This window comes from Rhipicephalus microplus, chromosome 9 (genome assembly GCF_043290135.1).
Source record: "Rhipicephalus microplus isolate Deutch F79 chromosome 9, USDA_Rmic, whole genome shotgun sequence".
NCBI classification, from domain to species: Eukaryota; Metazoa; Arthropoda; class Arachnida; order Ixodida; family Ixodidae; genus Rhipicephalus; species Rhipicephalus microplus.
The window spans coordinates 132,073,646-132,088,070 of record NC_134708.1 but is presented as its reverse complement, the minus strand read 5'-3'; positions in this window follow the sequence as shown (position 1 = coordinate 132,088,070).

The following is a 14,425-nucleotide window of genomic DNA, read 5'->3' as shown; positions in this document are numbered from 1 at the left end:
CTCTTTTCTGACTATGAAAGCACTGGCCTTTTTAAGATACATACTTGATATACATGCCCATTAATTGCATCCATGCTTTTGTACTTTCCACCTTTGTGGCAAAATTCATTTATTATGGGTTTGTTTATAGAACACGCAGTTTTAACCCTTTGAAGGAGACGTCACTGGAAGCTGCTGTTGTACATTTTACGAAGTGTCTCTCATAAGCAATGTACCTGTTCACTTTTTCTAATCTATCCATATTTCTATCAGGAAACTCTACTGTCTCTTAATATAAAGGGGTTCAACTGTGTATGTTTTATCATACAAGAAAATTTGAGGATGATGCTAATGTCTGTTTATGTCAGTGTTGTTTTTATTGTAATGTAGTAATTGCTGGGATTTATTATTGTAAAACGATGATTTGATTGAGAGACACTGTAGTGTAGACCTCTGGAAATTTCGACCACCTGGGTTTCTGTAATGTGCAGACCACAGAACCGTGTGGCAGAAGGCATACACGCGCTATCTAGCGATGTGACACCATCTGCAGTAAGTAAGCACGTCTAGTTGTATCAGTTGGCCTCTCATGCCACTCTGTCTGACGCTGTTACGCCGCTTGCAGCCGAAACGACAACTGGGTGCCGCTTTCTTTGCTCTATTAAATTTGTGCCGTTCTTTTACGTAGCAGCTGTGCTGGGGGCGGTTCAAGTGCCAGGCTAAGGTTAGCCTTTTTAAGCTAATTTTGCTGATCTAAATTATGGGATAGCATAATCAACTGTGCCTAATTGGATTTGGCTGTACTTATCTCGACCCATCTGGGTGTAATGAGGCTTACATTAGCATGAAAGGAAGCTGGACTGTATTAATTAGGCCTACTTACACACAAGTGTATTGGGTGACACCTTGCTCATATAAATTTGATTAGTTTTTTCTACAGTGACATTATATAAGTAAGCTCATTAGTGTCTAATTTGGCTTAACCTGACAAGGCAAGCTCGGCTGAGAAAACTTAATTTATTTTTTTGGTTAATTAGGTTGTGTGATAGTAGCTATGTTTAGTTATGCTAATCAACCGTTGTAAATAACGCAAGCCCAGTGCTTGAACCGGCCCCGTCACTGCCACTACATTAAATAACAGCACGAATTCGATGGAGCAAAAAAAGCGACACCCAGTTGTTTTTGCTACGAATGCCGCAATCGCATCAGAAAGACTGAAATAAGAGGGCAACTGATACGCCGGCACATGCATGTGCACCGCAGCAGGCGTCTCATTGCTAGATGGCGTGTCGATGCCATATAAACTAAGTACACTGGTCTCAAGCATTTTTGCTTCTATCGAAAATGCAGCCATGGTGACTAGGTTGGAATCCCGTGACCTCCAGGTCAGCACTCGATCACTATAACCACTGGAGTACTGTAACTATTATATTTCCCTTTTTTTTGCACGCCTCGCTGCTGTGGTCTATAGTAGCTAAGGTACCCAGCTGCTGGCCTACTGGTCGCGGGATCTAATCCCGGCTGCAGCGGATGTATTTTCATGGAGGCAAAAATTCTGTAGGTAGGTGGGCTCAGATTTGGGTGCACAATAAAGAACCCCTGGTGGTGAAAATTTCCGGAGCCCTCCACGGCGTCTCTCATAATCATACGGTAGTTTTTGGACGTTAAAACCCACATATCAATGAAATGTTTTGCACTTGACACTTGCAGATCATGGGTGTTTTATTCAGGTAAATGTCGTGTAAAAAGTTTTCAATGACATTTCTCAGGACATCTATTTTGCCATTTAGTGTTTGTATCGTCAAAGAAACGAAATATGTAGTGTTATATGAAGCCATTATTGAGCTGTGATATTTCAAGTCTGTCCACTTACTTCATGTTAGGGTTTTGTGCTGTTTTGTTGCAATATTTTACGTGAAGGTGTTATGCTGTCAAAAATACCATTTCATTACAGACAACTGTGAGATTTAACGTTGTTTGTTACTTCTGGTTTTCTAAATGCTGCCTAGCAAATTGGATTACGGCAAGTAGTTATTAAATGTGTTCATGGCTTTAATGATGCTTTCTTACACTATGCTGTATTGCTTGACTATTTCAGCTTTATGTAGATTTTCAAAATATTTTCTTGCTTTGTTAGGCTGTTTCATTGTCATTGTCGATAGCACTTTCATTTTTGACTAGCTAGTCCAGAGAGCTTTTCTTTTTTGTGAAAGTGCAATACGTTTTCTATTGTGACAGAAAATAAGTGCTGGAAAACATTTTTTATATGAATGTAGTGAATATAAACTCTACAGTGCTGATATAACAATTTTTCCCTTACTAAATTTGCTTTAATTGAAAAAAATATACATATGAGCATCACTGTGAAGCCGTGATATTCCTAACTACTGAATATTCCGGGCATCATCATCATCAGCCTGACTACGTACACTGCAGGACAAAGGCCTCTCCCATGTTCCGCCACCAGTCAACTTGGTCCTGTGCTTGTTGCTGCCAATTTATACCTGCAAACTTCTTAATCTCATCTGCCCACCTAACGTTCTGTCTCCCCCTAACTCGCTTGCCTTCTCTGGGAATCCAGGTAGTTACCCTTTATGACCAGCAGTTATCCTGTCTACGCGCTACATGCCCAGCCCATGTCCATTTTCTCTTGTGGATTTCAACTATGATATCCTTAACCCCCGTTTGTTCCCTAATCCACTCTGCTCTCTTCTTGTTTCTTAAGATTACACCTACCATTTTTCTTTCCATTGTTCCCTGCGTTGTCTTCAATTTAAGCTGAATCCTCTTTGTGAGTCTCCAGGTTTCTGCTCCGTAGCTAAGTACCGGCAAGATACAGCTGTTATATACCTTCGTCTTGAGGGATAGGGGTAATCTTCCTGTCATAATTTGAGAGTGCTTGCCAAATGTTCTCCACCCCATTCTTATTCTTCTAGTTACTTCAATCTCGTGGTTCGGCTCCGCGGTTATTACCTGCCCTAAGTAGACATAGTTTTTTCGCAACCTGATGTGCACTATTACCTATCTCGAAGCATTGCTCTTTTCTGAGGTTGTTGTACATTACTTTTGTTTTCTGCAGATTAATTTTAAGACCCACCTTTCTGCTTTCCTTGTCTAACTTCGTAATCATGAGTTGCAATTCGTCCTCTGAGTTACTTAGCAGTGCAATGTCATAGGTGAAGTGCAGGTTACCAAGGTACTCTCCATTAACTCTTATCCCTAACTATTCCCATTCTAGGCTTCTGAAAACCTCCTGTAAGCACACGGTAAATAGCATTGGGGAGATTGTGTCCCCCTGCCTTACACCCTTCTTGATTGGTATTCTGTTGCTTTTATTATGAAGCACTATGGTAGCAGTTAATCTCCTGTGGATTTCTTCCAGGATGTTTTTATATACTTCATCGACGCTCTGATTCCGCAGTGTCTGCATGACGTCTGGTATTTCTACTGAATCAAACACCTTCTCGTAATCTAAGAAGGCTATGTATAGTGGTTGGTTATATTCTGAGCATTTCTCTATTACCTGATTGATAGTATGAATGTGGTCGATTGTTGAGTAGCCTGTTTGAAATCCTGCTTGTTCCTTTGGTTGATTGAATTCTAATGTTTTCTTTACTCTGTTAGCAATTACCTTTGTAAATAGCTTGTATACTACAGCGAGCAAGCTGATCGGTCTGTAATTTTTCAAGTTCTTGTCATCTCCTTTCTTATGCATTAAGATGATGTTAGCATTGTTCCAAGACTCTGTTACTCTTCCCGTCAGGAGACACCTCGTAAACAGGGTGGCTAGTTTTTCTAACACAATCTGTCCTCCACCTTTCAGGAGATCTGATGTTACCTGATCCTCACCAGCAGCTTTGCCTCTTTGCATGCTCTCCAAAGCTTTTCTGACTTCTATCATTACTTGTGGGGTGTCATCTGGGTTACTGCTAGTTGTTATAGTGTTAAGGTCGTGGTTGTCTTGGCTACTCTACAGATCTCTGTAAAACTCCTCCACTATTTTAACTATCCTATCCATATTGGTAGTTATTTTGCCTTCTTTGTCCCTTAGTGCATACATCCGAGTTTTTCTATCCCAAGTCTCCTCTTCACTGCTCTGACACTTCCTCCGTTTTTCAGAGCGTATTCGATTCTCTACATGTTATACCATCTTACATTGCATACCTTACGCCTATTAATCACCTTCGAAAGTTCTGCCAGTTCTATTTTGTCTGTTGTACTTGAAACTTTCATGATTTGACGCTTCTTAATGAGATTCTTTGTTTCCTGGGAAAGCTTGCCAGTGTCCTGTCTAACTACCTTGCCTCCAACTTCCACTGCACAGTCCGTAATGATACTCGTCAGATTATCATTCATTGTATCTACGCTAAGGTTGGTTTCCTCAATAAGACCAGAGTACCTGTTCTGAAGCGAGACTTTGAATTCCTGTACTTTCCCTCTCAGTGCTAACTTATTGATTGGCTTCTTGCGTATCACTTTCTGTCATTCCTTCTTCAAGTCTAGGCGAATTCGAGACCGTACCACTCTATGGTCACTGCATCGTCCCTTGCCAAGCACTTCCACATCCTGCACGATGCCTGGGTGTGCACTCATTATATAGTCTGTTTCGTCCTTATTTTCGTGCCATTAGGGCTCCGTGTCCACTTGCCGTTTCCTCGTTTTCGGAAGAAGGTATTCAAAATCCATAAATTATTGCGTTCTGTAAATTCTACTAGTAGCTCTCCTCTGGCGTTTCTAGTACCGATGCCATTATTTCCTACTGCCTGGTGTCCAGCCTGCTTCTTCCCTACTTTTGCATTAAGGTCTCCCATCAGTATAGTATACCGTGTTTTTACCTTACTGGTTGACGATTCCTCGTCTATTCCGGGCATATGACGTGGTATCTATTCATTTTGTTATTGCGCTAGATCTTGCACTGCTCGGCCACATAATCGTCATAGTCCTACTCAAGAGCTGTTTGTGTTTAAAAGTGGGATTTTCCTGAGTTATTCTTGTGTTCATTTAACTACTAGATGTTTGACTAATCACCTATGATATGTTGATGTTTTTTTTTCATCATAGGCCCTAGGTGACATGCCATCCTGTTTACTTTCGTCATGTTGATTAGCATTGTCCTGCTGTTTTTTTCTTTAAAATTCATGTTTTCTATGGTTTACTCGTATAGTGACAGCCAGACACCTGAAGAATAACAATATGGCTCGCATTTGTGTTTTTTAAATACAGTGTTGTATTATAATAATAAAAATGATCAATTGGTTGGATAAAATGTGCTTTGATAATGTTGTACTCTGCAAAGCTGCTCAATAAGAGTCTTTCTAAACTGCGAGTGACGGCACGCTTTCTGCACTAAGCCTGGGCCACTTCCACCACGTATTTTGTTCACTCTTTCACAGAGTAAAAGCAAAGTCCTGCAGGATTCAGGGCATGTGGCAAACACAACTTGCTGCTCAAAGTGGCAATGCCATATAGGTCGTTTCTTGCAATGTGGATCAACAGGCTTCACTTGATTTTGATTTACCTTTTTACTTGAATATGAAGAATGTCCTGGAAACACTGGAAAAGTTATCGCAATGGCAGACTGGCAAATGCTAATGAGCATCACAAAGTGCCAGAAATTCTTTCACTAGCCGACATCATTTTCTAGATAAATAATTGGTATTTATTCAGTTGAGGTAAAGCCCCTTTGTGTGGGGTTACATTTGAACTGATTGGGACGACAGACTTTGTAAGCCTAAATGTTGCTTTAGACGCGCTTTCTAGTGGCATAATTATGCACGAAAGTTTCTTCTGAAAGAGGTAAGAGGTTCTCCTTGTGGTCTAGCTAACCATGATCCATTACACTAGCTGGGACCAATGATGGGTGCTGAATATTGCTCCTGACCAACTTAAACTGTTAAACCCCTCTAGATTAACTGAAAGAGGCTAACAGTTACTCCTGTATTTAGTACTTGTGGTCTAACATGAGCAGGCCAAGTGTTAAACCTTCAGTATTAAATGGGGTGGAGCAACAGTTGATCTCGCCTTTAGTCTTTGGGGTCTAATGTGAGCAAACCAACGGTTAAACCTTTCAGGGCTAAATTGGGTGGAGCAACAGTTGATCCTACATTTAGTCCTTGGGGGTCTAACATGAGCAGACCAACTGTTAAACCTTTCAGGGCTAAATAGGGTGGAGCAACAGTTGATCCTACATTTAGTCCTTGAGGTGTAACGTGAGCGGCCAACCGTTAAACCTTTAGGGTATAAATGCGGTTGGCTAACAGATGCTCCCGCGGTTACCCCATGGCGGTTGGTCCCGCCATTAGACCACGGCAGTTGCTCCCGCAGTTAGTCCAAAATTGGTTCAAAATCTGTGGCAGCGCAGTTGGTCTCCCAAAGGTTTAATGGCATACTCCATTTTAGTCCTTTTTGGCTTAGAGTGTATGCGCGTGCGCACGTCGAACATGCGTTGCGGGTGTGCACGTCGTAATGCATACTCGCATGTGCACGACGAATTTGCATGCGCTTGCGCACATCGAATTTGTATGCGCGTGCACTAGTCGAATTTGTATGTGCCTGCATATGTGGAAATTTGTATGTGCTTGCGCATGTCGAATTTGTATGCGCTTGCGCACGTCGAATTTGTATGCGCGTGCGCACGTCGAAATTTGTATGTGCTTGCGCACGTCGAATTTGTATGCGCGTGCACACATCGAAATTTGTACGTGCTTGCGCACGTCGACTTCAGATGCGTGTGCGCACGTCTAATTGGTATGCGCTTGCGCTCGTCGAAATTTGTATGCGCGTTTGTTCGTCGAAATTTCTATGTGCTTGCGCACGTCGAAATTTGTATGCGCGTGCACACGCCTGACATTCGTATGCACGTGCGCACGTTGTAATGCATATTCGCGTGCGCACGTCATAATGCATATTCACGTGCGCAAGTCGTAATGCATAATCGCGTGCGCACGTCGTAATGATATTTGCGGGCGCACGATGAAATTTATATGCGCTTGCGCACGTCGAACATTCGTATGCACGTGCGCACGTCGAACATGCGTTTGTGCGTGTGCACGTCGTCATGCATACTCTCTCGCGCACGTCGAATTTGCATGCGCTTGCGCACGTCGAAATTTGCATGCGCTTGCGCACATCGAATTTCTATGCGCGTGCGCATGTCGAATTTCTAAGTGCCTGCACATGTGGGAATTTTTATGTGCTTGCGCACGTCAAATTTGTATGCGCGTGCGCACGTCGTATCTGTATGCGCGTGCGCACGTCGAAGTTTGTATTTGCTTTCGCACGTCGAATTTGCATGCGCGGGCACACGTCGAAATTTGTACGCTCTTGCGCACGTCGAATTCGTATGCGCGTGCGCATGTCTGATTGGTATGCGCTTGCGCTCGTCGAAATCTTGTATGCGCGTGTGCACGTCGAAATTTCTATGTGCTTGCGCACATCGAAATTTGTATGCGCGTGCACACGTCGGACATTCGTATGCACATGTGCACGTCGTAATGCATATTCGCGTGCGCACGTCGTAATGCATATTCGCGTAGGCACATCGAATTTGTATGCGCTTGTGCACGTCGAAATTTGTATGTGTGTGCGCACGTCGAACATTCGTATGTGCGTGCGAACGTCGTAATGCATATTCGCGGGTGCACGTCGAATTTGAATGCGCTTGCGCATGGCGAAATTTGTATGCGCTTGCGCACGTCGAAATTTGTATGCGCTTGCGCACGTCGAAGATTCGTATGCGCGTGCGCACGTCGAACATGCGTTTGCGCGTGTGCAAGTCGTAATGCATACTCGCGTGCGCACGGCGAATTTGCATGCGCTTGCGCACCTCGAAATTTGCATGCGGTTGCGCACATCGAATTTGTATGCGCGTGCGCAAGCCGAATTTGAATGTGCCTGCACATGTGGAAATTTGTATGCGCTTGCGCACGTCGAATTTGTATGCGCTTGCGCCCGTCGAGTTTGTATGCGCGTGCGCACGTCGAATTTGTATGCGCGTGCACACATCGAAATTTGTACGTGCTTGCGCAGGTCGAATTCAGATGCGCGTGCGCACGTCTAATTGGTATGCGCTCACGCTCGTCGAAATTTGTATGCGCGTGTGCACGTCGAAATTTCTATGTGCTTGCGCACGTCGAAATTTGTATGCGCGTGCACACGCCTGACATTCGTATGCACGTGCGCACGTCGTAATGCATAGTCGCATGCGCAAGTCGTAATGCTTATTTGCGGGCGCACGTCGAATTTGTATGCGCTTGCGCACGTCGAAATTTCTATGCGTTTGCGCACGTCGAAATTTGTGTGCGCTTGCGCACGTCAAACATTCGTATGCGCGTGTGCACGTCGTAATGCATAATCGAGTGCGCACGTCGAATTTGTATGCGCTTGCGCACGTCGAATTTGTATGCGCGTGTACACGCCGAATTTGTATGTGCCTGCACACGTCGAATTTGTATGCGCTTGCGCACGTTGAATTTGTATGTGCTTGCGCGTGTCAAAGTTTGTATGCGCTGCACACGCCTGAAATTCGTATGCACGTGCGCACATCGTAATGCATATTCGCGTGCGCACGTCGTAATGCATATTCGCGTACGCACATTGAATTTGTATGCACTTGTGCACGTCGAAACTTGCATGCGCGTACGCACGTCGAAAATTCGTATTAGCGTGCGCACGTCGTAATTCATATTCGCGTTCGCAAGTCGTAATGCATAATCGCGTGCGCACGTCAAAATTTGCGCACCTTGCGCACGTCAAAATTTGTATGCGCGTGCGCACGTCGAAATCTGTATGTGGGTGCGCACGTCGAATTGGTATGTGCGTGCGCACGTAGAATTTGTATCCGCTTGCACTTGTCGAAATTTGTATGCGCTTGCACACGTCAAACATTCGTGTGCGCGTGTGCACGTCGTAATGCATATTCGTGTGTACACGTCGAATTTGTATGCGCCTGCGCACGTCCAATTTGTATGCGCGTGCGCATGTCGAATTCGTATGCGCTTGCGCAAGTAGAAATTTGTATGCACGTACGTGCGTCGAACATTCGTACGTGCATGCGCACGTCGAACATTCGTATGTGCGTGCGAACGTCGTAATGCATATCCGCGTGCGCACCTCGAAATTTGTATGCGCTTGCGCACGTCGAAATTTTTATGCGCGTACGCACGTCGAACATTCGTATGCGCGTTTTCACGTCGTAATGCATATTCGCGTGTGCATGTCGAATTTGTATGCGCTTGCTCACGTCGAAATTTGTTTGCGCTTGCCCACGTCGAAATTTGTATGCGCTTGCGCACGTCGAAATTTGCATGCGTTTGTGCACGTCGAATTTGTATGCGCTTGCGCACGCCAAATTTGTATGTGCCTACACACGTCGAATTTGCATGCGCTTTCGCACGTCTAAATTTGCATGCGCTTGCGCACGTCAAATTTGTATGCGCGTGCACACGTCGAAATTGTATGCACTTGCGCATGTCAAATTTGTATGCGCATGCGCACGTTGAATTTGTATGCGCTTGCGCACGTCGAAATTCGTATTCGCTTGCACATGTCGAAATTCGTATGCGCTTGCACACGTCGATATTTGTATGCACTTGCGCACGTCGACTTTGTACGCGCTTGTGCACGTCGAAATTTGTATGCGTGTGCGCACGTCGAAATTTGTATGTGCTTGCGCACGTCGTACATTCGTATGCGCGTCCGCACGTCGAACATGCGTTTGCGCGTGTGCACGTCGTAATGCAAACTCGCGTGTGCCAGTCGAATTTGCATGAGCTTGAGCACGTCGAAGTTTGCATGCGCTTGCGCACATCGAATTTGTATGCGCGTGCACAAGTCGAATTTGTATGTGCCTGCACATGTGGAAATTTGTATGTGCTTGCGCACGTCGAATTTGTATGCGTTTGCGCACGTCGAATTTGTATGCGCGTGCGCACGTCGAATTTTGTATCTGCTTCCGCACGTCGAATTTGTATGCGCGTGAACACATCGAAATTTGTACGTGCTTGCGCACGTCGAATTCAGATGCGTGTGCGCACGTCTAATTGGTATGCGCTTGCGCTCGTCGAAATTTGTATGCGCGTGTGTTCGTCGAAATTTCTATGTGTTTGCGCACGTCGAAATGTGTATACGCGTGCACACGTCGACTTTGTATGCGCGTGCGCACGTCGAAATTTGTATGCGCGTACGCACGTCGAACATTCGTACGTGCGTGTGCATGTCGAACATTCGCATGCGCGTGCGCACGTCATAATGCATACTCGCGTGCGCACGTCGAATTTGCATGCGCTTGTGCTCGTCGAAATTTGTATGCGCGTGCACACGTCGAAACTGTATGCGGGTGCGCACGTCGAATTTGTATGTGCGTGCGCACGTAAAATTTGTATGCGCTTGCACTTGTCGAAATTTGTATGCGGTCTCACACGTCGAATTTGTATGTGCTGGCGCACGTCGAATTTTTATGCGCGTGCGCACGTCGAATTCGTACGTGCTTGCGCACGTCGAAATTTGTATGCGCGAACGCACGTCCAACATTCGTATGTGCGTGCGAACGTCGTAATTCATATTAGCGTGCGCACGTCGAAATTTGTATGCGCGTGCACACGTCGGACATTCGTATGCACATGCGCACGTCGTAATGCATATTCGCGTGCGCACGTCGTAATGCATATTCGCGTACGCACATCGAATTTGTATGCGCTAGTGCAAGTCGAAGTTTGTATGCGTGTGCGCACGTCGAACATTCGTATTCGCGTGCGCACGTCATAATGATTATACGCGTGCGAAAGTCGTAATGCATAATCGCGTGCGCTCATCGTAATGCATACTCGCGGGCGCACGTCGAATTTGTATGCGCTTGCGCACGCCGAATTTTGTGTGCGCTTGTGCACGTCGAAATTTGTATGCGCTTGCGCACGTCGAAATTTGCATGCGCTTGGACACGTCGATATTTGTATGCACTTGCGCACGTCGAATTTGTACGCGCTTGTGCACGTCGAAATTTGTATGCGTGTGCGCACGTCGAACATTCGTATGTGCGTGCGCACGCCGTAATGCATATTCGCTGGTGCTCGTCGAATTTGTATGCGATTGCGCATGTCGAAATTTGTATGCGCTTGCGCACGTCGAAATTTGCTTGCCGCTTGCGCACGTCGAACATTCGTATGCACGTGCGCACGTCGAACATGCGTTTGTGCGTGTGCACGTCGTCATGCATACTCTCTCGCGCACGTCGAATTTGCATGCGCTTGCGCACGTCGAAATTTGCATGCGCTTGCGCACATCGAATTTCTATGCGCGTGCGCATGTCGAATTTCTAAGTGCCTGCACATGTGGGAATTTTTATGTGCTTGCGCACGTCAAATTTGTATGCGCGTGCGCACGTCGTATCTGTATGCGCGTGCGCACGTCGAAGTTTGTATTTGCTTTCGCACGTCGAATTTGCATGCGCGGGCACACGTCGAAATTTGTACGCTCTTGCGCACGTCGAATTCGTATGCGCGTGCGCATGTCTGATTGGTATGCGCTTGCGCTCGTCGAAATCTTGTATGCGCGTGTGCACGTCGAAATTTCTATGTGCTTGCGCACATCGAAATTTGTATGCGCGTGCACACGTCGGACATTCGTATGCACATGTGCACGTCGTAATGCATATTCGCGTGCGCACGTCGTAATGCATATTCGCGTAGGCACATCGAATTTGTATGCGCTTGTGCACGTCGAAATTTGTATGTGTGTGCGCACGTCGAACATTCGTATGTGCGTGCGAACGTCGTAATGCATATTCGCGGGTGCACGTCGAATTTGAATGCGCTTGCGCATGGCGAAATTTGTATGCGCTTGCGCACGTCGAAATTTGTATGCGCTTGCGCACGTCGAAGATTCGTATGCGCGTGCGCACGTCGAACATGCGTTTGCGCGTGTGCAAGTCGTAATGCATACTCGCGTGCGCACGGCGAATTTGCATGCGCTTGCGCACCTCGAAATTTGCATGCGGTTGCGCACATCGAATTTGTATGCGCGTGCGCAAGCCGAATTTGAATGTGCCTGCACATGTGGAAATTTGTATGCGCTTGCGCACGTCGAATTTGTATGCGCTTGCGCCCGTCGAGTTTGTATGCGCGTGCGCACGTCGAATTTGTATGCGCGTGCACACATCGAAATTTGTACGTGCTTGCGCAGGTCGAATTCAGATGCGCGTGCGCACGTCTAATTGGTATGCGCTCACGCTCGTCGAAATTTGTATGCGCGTGTGCACGTCGAAATTTCTATGTGCTTGCGCACGTCGAAATTTGTATGCGCGTGCACACGCCTGACATTCGTATGCACGTGCGCACGTCGTAATGCATAGTCGCATGCGCAAGTCGTAATGCTTATTTGCGGGCGCACGTCGAATTTGTATGCACTTGCGCACGTCGAAAGTTATATGCGTTTGCGCACGTCGAAATTTGTGTGTTCTTGCGCACGTCCAAATTTCTATGCGTGTGCGCACGTCAAACATTCGTATGCGCGTGTGCACGTCGTAATGCATATTCGAGTGCGCACGTCGAATTTGTATGCGCTTGCGCACGTCGAAATTTGCATGCGCTTACGCACGTCAAGTTTGTATGCGCGTGTACACGCCAAATTTGTATGTGCCTGCACACGTTGAATTTGTATGCGCTTGCGCACGTCGAATTTGTATGTGCCTGCACACGTGGAAATTTGTATGTGCTTGCGCACGTCGAATTTGTATGCGCGTGCACACGTCGAAATTTGTACGCGCTTGCGCACGTCGAATTCCTATGCACGTGCGTACGTCGTAATGCATATTCGCGTTCGCAAGTCGTAATGCATATTCGCGTGCGCACGTCGTAATGCATATTTGCGGGCGCTCGTCCAATTTGTACGCGCGTGCGCACGTCGAATTTGTATGCGCTTGCGCACGTAGAAATTTGTATGCGTGTGCACACGTCAAAATTTGTTGCGCTTGCGCACGTCAAAATTTGTATGCGCGTGCGCACGTCGAAATCTGAATGCGGGTGCGCACGTCGAATTGGTATGTGCGTGCGCACGTAGAATTTGTATCCGCTTGCACTTGTCGAAATTTGTAAGCGCTTGCACACGTCAAACATTCGTATGCGCGTGTGCACGTGGTAATGCATATTCGCGTGTGCACGTTGAATTTGTATGCGCTGGCGCACGTCGAATTTGTAGGCGCGTGCGCACGTCGAATTCGTATGCGCTTGCGCAAGTAGAAATTTGTATGCACGTACGTGCGTCGAACATTCTTGCGTGCGTGCGCACGTCGAACATTCGTATGTGCGTGCGAACGTCGTAATGCATATCCGCGTGCGCACCTCGAAATTTGTATGCGCTTGCGCACGTCGAAATTTTTATGCGCGTACGAACGTCGATTATTCGTATGCGCGTGCGCACGTCGTAAGGCTTACTCGCGTGCGCACGTCGAATTTGCCTGCGCTTGCGCACGTCGAACTTTGCATGCGCTTGCGCACGTCGAATTCATATGCGCGTGCGCACGTCGAATTTGTGTGTGCCTGCACACGTGGAAATTTGTATGTACTTGCGCACGTCGAAGTCCGTAAGCGCGTTCGCACGTCGAATTTGCATGTGCTTGCGCACGTCGAATTTGTATGCGCTTGCGCACGTCGAAATTTGTATGTGCTTGCGCACGTAGAACATTCGTATGCGCGTTGCGCACGTCGAACATGCGTTTGCGCGTGTGCACGTCGTAATGAAACTCGCGTGTGCCCGTCGAATTTGCATGCGCTTGCGCACATCGAAATTTGCATGCGCTTGCGCACATCGAGTTTGTATGCGCGTGCGCAAGTCGATTTTGTATGTGCCTGCACATGTGGAAATTGGTATGTGCTTGCGCACGTCGAATTTGTATGCGCTTCCGCACGTCGAATTCGTATGCGCGTGCGCACGTCAAAATTTGTATGTGCTTGCGCACGTCGAATTTGTATGCGCGTGCACATATCGAAATTTGTACGTGCTTGCACACGTCTAATTCAGATGCGTGTGCGCACGTCTAATTGGTCTGCGCTTGCGCTCGTCGAAATTTGTATGCGCGAGTGTCTGTCGAAATTTCTGTGTGCTTGCGCACGTCGAAATTTGTATGCGCGTGCACACGCCTGACATTCGTATGCACGTGCGCACGTTGTAATGCATATTCGCGTGCGCACGTCGTAATGCATATTCACGTGCGCAAGTCGTAATGCATAATCGCGTGCGCACGTCGTAATGCATATTTGCGGGCGCACGTCGAATTTGTATGCGCTTGCGCACGCCGAAATTTTTGTTGCGCCTGCGCACGTCAAAATTTTTATGCGTTTGCGCACGTCAAACATTCGTATGCGCGTGTGCACGTCGTAATGCATATTCGAGTGCGCACGTCGAATTTGTATGCGCTTGCGCACGTCGAAATTTGCATGCGCTTGCGCACGTC